Source organism: Oncorhynchus tshawytscha, linkage group LG04, assembly GCF_018296145.1.
Source record: "Oncorhynchus tshawytscha isolate Ot180627B linkage group LG04, Otsh_v2.0, whole genome shotgun sequence".
Lineage (NCBI taxonomy): Eukaryota > Metazoa > Chordata > Actinopteri > Salmoniformes > Salmonidae > Oncorhynchus > Oncorhynchus tshawytscha.
The window spans coordinates 22081970-22088547 of record NC_056432.1 but is presented as its reverse complement, the minus strand read 5'-3'; positions in this window follow the sequence as shown (position 1 = coordinate 22088547).

The following is a 6578-nucleotide window of genomic DNA, read 5'->3' as shown; positions in this document are numbered from 1 at the left end:
AAACAACGTTTCATTTTGACATTATGCGGTATTGTGTGTCCGCCAGTCACACATTTTCTGTATCTAATACATTTTTAATTCTGGCTGTAACACAACAAAATGTGGAATAAGTCAAGGGGTGTGAATACTTTCTGAAAGCACTGTATATGCACATAGCTACCTTAATTACCTCGTACCCCTGCACATCAACTGGGTACTGTTACTCCCTGTCACAGGAGGTTGATGGCACCTTAATTGGGGAGAACTGGCCTGTGGTAATGGCTGGAGTGGAATAGGTGTAATGGTATCAAATACATCAAACATGGGATCCATGCTTTTTATGCCATTCCGTTCGCTCCTTTCCAGACATTATTATGAGCCATCCTCCCCTCAGCAGCCTCCACTGCTCCCTGTGTATAGCCATGCTCTTTTTAATCATAATTTTTATTCGTTATTCACAGTGTATTTTATTCACTATTTGTATATTTTTATGTTTCACTCTGCATTGTTGGAAAAGCATTTCACTGTTAGTCTACACCTGTTGTTTACGAAGTATGTGACAAATACAATTTTATTGGATATTTTTATTTGATTTCAAATCGTTATGGGAAAGGCTGATTGCTAAAACTCTTGTCTTTCTTCGTTCCTCATAAGAAGGATATGAAAAAAACAGTTGGATCACACCTTGCTATTCACATTAAAGTCCCTCTCCTTTGTCTACATGGTGGAGAGTGATTCACTGACCCAAAGCTTCCCTGGAGGCTAGATGCAGTACCTCCAATTTATAGAAGCTCATTTGATTATTCCCATAGTTGATGGGTGGCAGTAGTCACTGCTTTATTCCGGTACGTTGTATGGACCTGGCTCGACAGAATATGCATTGTAATTAATATAAAAGGCAAAACTCTAATAGGCATTTTGTTCTAGGAGCTCTTGGGGAATATGGATTATGAATGAGGGCAGAAACAGACCTGCTGTGGTTTCAATATGTATGAACCCTTTCATGTTCAGAGCACTGGCTCTTTGTCTGCCTCAGCAGGTGAGAGGAGAAGAGGAAGGAGCACTTTCACAGAGTCAGAGAGAGAGAGGGAGAGAGAGAGGGAGAGAAAGAGGGAGAGAGGAAGGAAGGAAGGAAGGAGCACTTTCACAGAGTCAGAGAGAGAGAGGGAGAGAGGGAGAGAGAAAGGAAGGAAGGAAGGAAGGAAGGAAGGAAGGAAGGAAGGAAGGAAGGAAGGAAGGAAGGAAGGAAGGAAGGAAGGAAGGAAGGAAGGAAGGAAGGAAGGAAGGAAGGAAGGAAGGAAGGAAGGAAGGAAGGAAGGAAGGAAGGAAGGAACAGACAGTGTTCTGCTGGATGTCCTACAGATTAGGTAGATATATAAAGTGCAAAAGCTACTGTAAACCTCATTATGACTTAAGCTGTATGCCATCCAGCAGAATGCTGTCTGACATGCTACCAGATTATAATGAAGTTTACAGTAACTTTTGCACAGCACATTGTTTTGCACTACGAAAATGTCCCCCAAAACTGAGGATGAGGGTAATCTTAAATGATGAAGGTGCCATCGGATACAAAGCTCTGGTCAATGTGATCACTAAATTAACAGGTTTCTGCATACGAGATATGTACTGCTAGCTTTGTAAATACCAGACTGATTACAGTCATAACACATGCATGAAAGACACACACACACACACACAGTAGACCGTTCAGATGGGTCTGGCTGGTGGAATGTTCTTTTTTTACAGTCACTCCAGAGAAGTATTCACAGCACACTGACAGACTGGTTCAACTGGCCCTCCAGCCTCAGCTTAATTAAACACACTTTCATTTCTCCTCCTGCATGTGTCCCTTCTACTCCCCTCCCTCCCTCCCTCCCTCCCTCCCTCCCTCCCTCCCTCCCTCCCTCCCTCCCTCCCTCCCTCCCTCTCTGCCTGTCTTCTTCCCTGTCTCTCTCCCTTTCTGCCTGTCTACCTCCCTCCCACTCTCTCTGTCTCCTTCTCTACTTCCTTCCACTTTACATCGCTTACTTTCTCCTTCCTCCTTCCCTTACCCTCTCCCTCCCTCCCTCTCGTGCTGCCTTTCTCCCTCTCTCCTTCCCTCCCTCCTTCTATTCCTTCCATCCTCAGCTCCTGTCGGAATTCAATGAAGCGCTCTCCCCCATCCATCGCGTCCATGCCACGCCACGCCACGTCACGCCACGCCACGCCACGCTGCTGCCTTTGTTTGCTGGCACCAAGCCATTTGGCTGGCCTCTGTCAGCTCCTCTCCTCTTCTTTCTCCTAATTAGCTGTGTTGTTCTCCTCCTCCCAAGATCCCCCTGTTTCAAGTTCAGACAAACAGCACCAGGCTTTAATCCCACTTCCCCCACCTCCCCCACCCCTTCAGCCACAGGTCTAGGGCCCACCATGGCCCAGATGTGACCTCTGGTGTTGACCTCTGTGTGGAGGCTGTGACCCCTGACCTCTGGTCTGTCTACCACTCTGGGTCTGGTCTGGTACTACAGCTTAACCCAATCACCACCAGGCACTCTGGCTGCCACAATGATCTCTGCTTTTGAGCTGTGAACCTCAGAGTGATGTGGAAGAAAAGGGGATTTTGGACAATGTGAGTGGTCTGTATCCTTCAGGCACTTTAGGGTGATTGGGATGCAATGTTTTAGTGATGGTTAGGCAATGCATAAGGTGTATAATGATTTAGAGAGAAAAATAATGTTGCTGGAGCTGTTCCTGGGTTGTTCGGGGGATGCTCTCATTAATTAGCTATGTTTCCCTCTCTATCAGCCCTACCCTAGGGTACACATTAACATTCCATTCACATTGTGCTACATCAACGCTAACAATTAAGACATACTCATCAGCAGAGTAAATATACACCCAAGCTGCCGCATGAAACTTAGTCCTCTTAAACTCCTGCTTCCGTGAGAAAAAGACCCTCAAGTCAAGCGATTCAGGCTGAACTCGAAGGAATCCAGAGGTATTGGTTCCTTCAATTCTAATAGACACTTTAAGGTGAGAAGGAACAGGGTTTTTCACAGATCAGACAGTATGCAATTGAGTCATTATTCGGCTGTAGTTCACACCCATTAGTCCAATTTAATATCCAAGAGTCTCCATGACAGCTAGATATGTAATTATGTTCAATAGTGACCAGTAATTAACTGTTAGCCCTGGAGGGAGACTACTGTGTGTGACTACTGTGTGTGTGTGTGTGTGTGTGTGTGTGTGTGTGTGTGTGTGTGTGTGTGTGTGTGTGTGTGTGTGTGTGTGTGTGTGTGTGTGTGTGTGTGTGTGTGTGTGCGTGCCTGCATGCGTGTGTGTGTGTGAGTGCTGCCTGCATACGTGTGTGTGGAGCTTCAGAGACACTGGGAGTCTGCATGGTGCCAGAGACAGGGTGAGCTGCACTCTGGGCCACAGCTTTATTCAGGAGAACTGGGGAGGATATGAGGTTTCTCCATTTAAACGGATCTGACGAACAAACCCCAAAATGTGGAATAAACACATTCATTCTTACTGTATTCTCCTCTCCTCCTGCCCCCCTCCTCCTCAGTACAGGCATGCAGCTCGCTCTTGCTCTCTAATGGTGAGAAAAGGGAATTGCAGCTCATGAATAAACTGTCCCAGCAGGCCAGGGCCATAGATATGAGTTTAGAAATCTGTCTGTTGAAAACAAATGGGATTTAATTGTGTAATTCTGCACAATGATTTGAATTTACAGCTATTCTGCTCAATTAAAGACATTTCAGGCAATAAGTCTGGAAATCAAATGCATGATTTCTGTAGTACTGTGCACCTGTTATTACACTATTATGAGTGTAAACACAGGCAGTTATTACCATATCAAGTGAATCCATAATTCACCCTGTGTCTGCCAGAACTTTGTGACAGACATGTGTGTACTTAAGGCACACCTGGCTAAGTGAGTAGTTAATGATTGGCAGGGTTTGGTACAGTGACAGTACAGTCCATCAGCTGTAAACCTCAATGCTGCTGCATCAATGCAGTGCAGACGTTCCCCACGCAAGGCTGTCACGGCTGGCTGACAAGCCTCAGAAACACACATCTAATCTTAGCCTGCTTTTAATCTCATCCTCAACTACACGTGTGGAGAATACAGGGAGAATGACATGCTGTACAAATATTAAACATCCTTCCTGCGGTTTCATACATCATTTTTTCTCTAAAGCTTTTTACATCTCGGCTTTCCCCTATTTTTCTAGTTCCTCTTTCACTCTTTCCCCCCTTCCCTCTCTCTCTTCCTCCCTCTCTCTCCGTGTCATTGTCTCCTCAGAAGTCCTGGCAGCGGGATCATCTTCATCTCTTAGTGTCAATTAAAAGTGAAATATCTGCATTTGTCAACGTATCATTTGTGGCCGGCGTGACGCTCCTCTGATTTGTCGGCGATTCCTGACACGTGGGAGAGAGCAGGAGACGGCCGTCTCCCTCATTAGAGCGAGAGCTGGCATCATGATGGCTGACACTGGTGCGCGCCACCTCTTCCTGACATGATACTTACCCAGGAACAGCCCTCATCTGTCAGGGCTGTCACACAACAGCGCTGGGGGGAGCGGGCCCCTGCACACCAGGCACCCATCTCTCAGGGCTCAGGAGGAGAAGGGGGAGCGGGCCCCTGCACACCAGGCACCCATCTCTCAGGGCTCAGGAGGAGAAGGGGGAGTGGGCCCCTGCGCACCAGGCACCCATCTCTCAGGGCTCAGGAGGAGAAGGGGGAGCGGGCCCCTGCACACCAGGCACCCATCTCTCAGGGCTCAGGAGGAGAAGGGGGAGCGGGCCCCTGCACACCAGGCACCCATCTCTCAGGGCTCAGGAGGAGAAGGGGGAGCGGGCCCCTGCACACCAGGCACCCATCTCTCAGGGCTCAGGAGGAGAAGGGGGAGCGGGCCCCTGCACACCAGGCACCCATCTCTCAGGGCTCAGGAGGAGAAGGGGGAGCGGGCCCCTGCACACCAGGCACCCATCTCTCAGGGCTTAGGAGGAGAAGGGGGAGCGGGCCCCTGCACACCAGGCACCCATCTCTCAGGGCTCAGGAGGAGAAGGGGGAGCAGGCCCCTGCACACCAGGCACCCATCTCTCAGGGCTCAGGAGGAGAATGGGGAGCGGGCCCCTGCACACCAGGCACCCATCTCTTAGGGCTCAGGAGGAGAAGGGGAGCGGGCCCCTGCACACCAGGCACCCATCTCTTAGGGCTCAGGAGGAGAAGGGGGAGCGGGCCCCTGCACACCAGGCACCCATCTCTCAGGGCTTAGGAGGAGAAGGGGGAGCGGGCCCCTGCACACCAGGCACCCATCTCTCAGGGCTCAGGAGGAGAAGGGGGAGCAGGCCCCTGCACACCAGGCACCCATCTCTCAGGGCTCAGGAGGAGAATGGGGAGCGGGCCCCTGCACACCAGGCACCCATCTCTTAGGGCTCAGGAGGAGAAGGGGGAGCGGGCCCCTGCACACCAGGCACCCATCTCTCAGGGCTCAGGAGGAGAAGGGGGAGCGGGCCCCTGCACACCAGGCACCCATCTCTCAGGGCTCAGGAGGAGAAGGGGGAGCGGGCCCCTGCACACCAGGCACCCATCTCTCAGGGCTTAGGAGGAGAAGGGGGAGGGAGGAGGAGGGGTGTTGGAGATCAGTGCAAGGCTGGGTGCTGGATTGTCTTTGTCCAAGTTTTCTATTGACTGTGTCTATCTTTATATATCTCCCTTCTGCCCTCCTTATCTATACTTCGTGTAGTCTGAGTACCCAGATCAAGGAAAATGTAGTTTATTAGATGAGACCAATCATCTTTTTTTCACAGAAATAGTGTAGCATTCACAGTTTTAAATTGTCTTCATCAGGCTTACCTAAGCTGAGAACATTGTGTATACGTTTTGTTGGAGTCTGTGAAAGCTTTTATGATATATCTACTGTAAGGTGTCAGATACCTGGAAGGTTGTGTTATGGCTAGGAGGGGTATCGGAATTCGAGCTGCCCAGTGTGTGTGTGTGTATACGTGGGTGCGTAGATTCCAGCCCAGCATTCCTGCCTCCTCTGCCCCCACGCTGTGGATCAGGGAAGAAGCCAGCCAGCAATCCTTTCCTCTACAGTTCTGTTCATTAGGGAGGGAGAGAAGCACTGACCACCACTGCACTGCTCTGAGGGTGGGAGTTATGATAAAGACACAAAGGAATTTACCATTAGCTCTTCAAAGGGGCCAGAGAGTGAGGAAGGAGGGATGGTGCAGAGTGAGAGGAAGGAAAAAAAGAGAGAAAGAGGAGGAGATAAGACGGAGACTGTGATGTTAAAGGATTTTTCTATAAATTGAATGATCTCTCAGGATATTCAGCCACCATGATGAGCAAGAGAAGATTTCTGTGTCGTGTCTAAAGGGTCCCTTCTTACTTGGTTTTTCCAGACAATTTCCAGGCGGTAAATGTGTTACGTTATGAGAAGAAACAGACCCTTGCTTGTGAGAGACTGTATATCATGTATTTTTCAGTTAAGGCGTTGTTAGGCGTTACAAACATGCACTGTGCCGCTCTACTCCGTCCCTGATGCCCTTCTTTTGTTACAGCACTGAGAGAGGGGATCCATTCAGGAGCATTGCATTCATTTAAA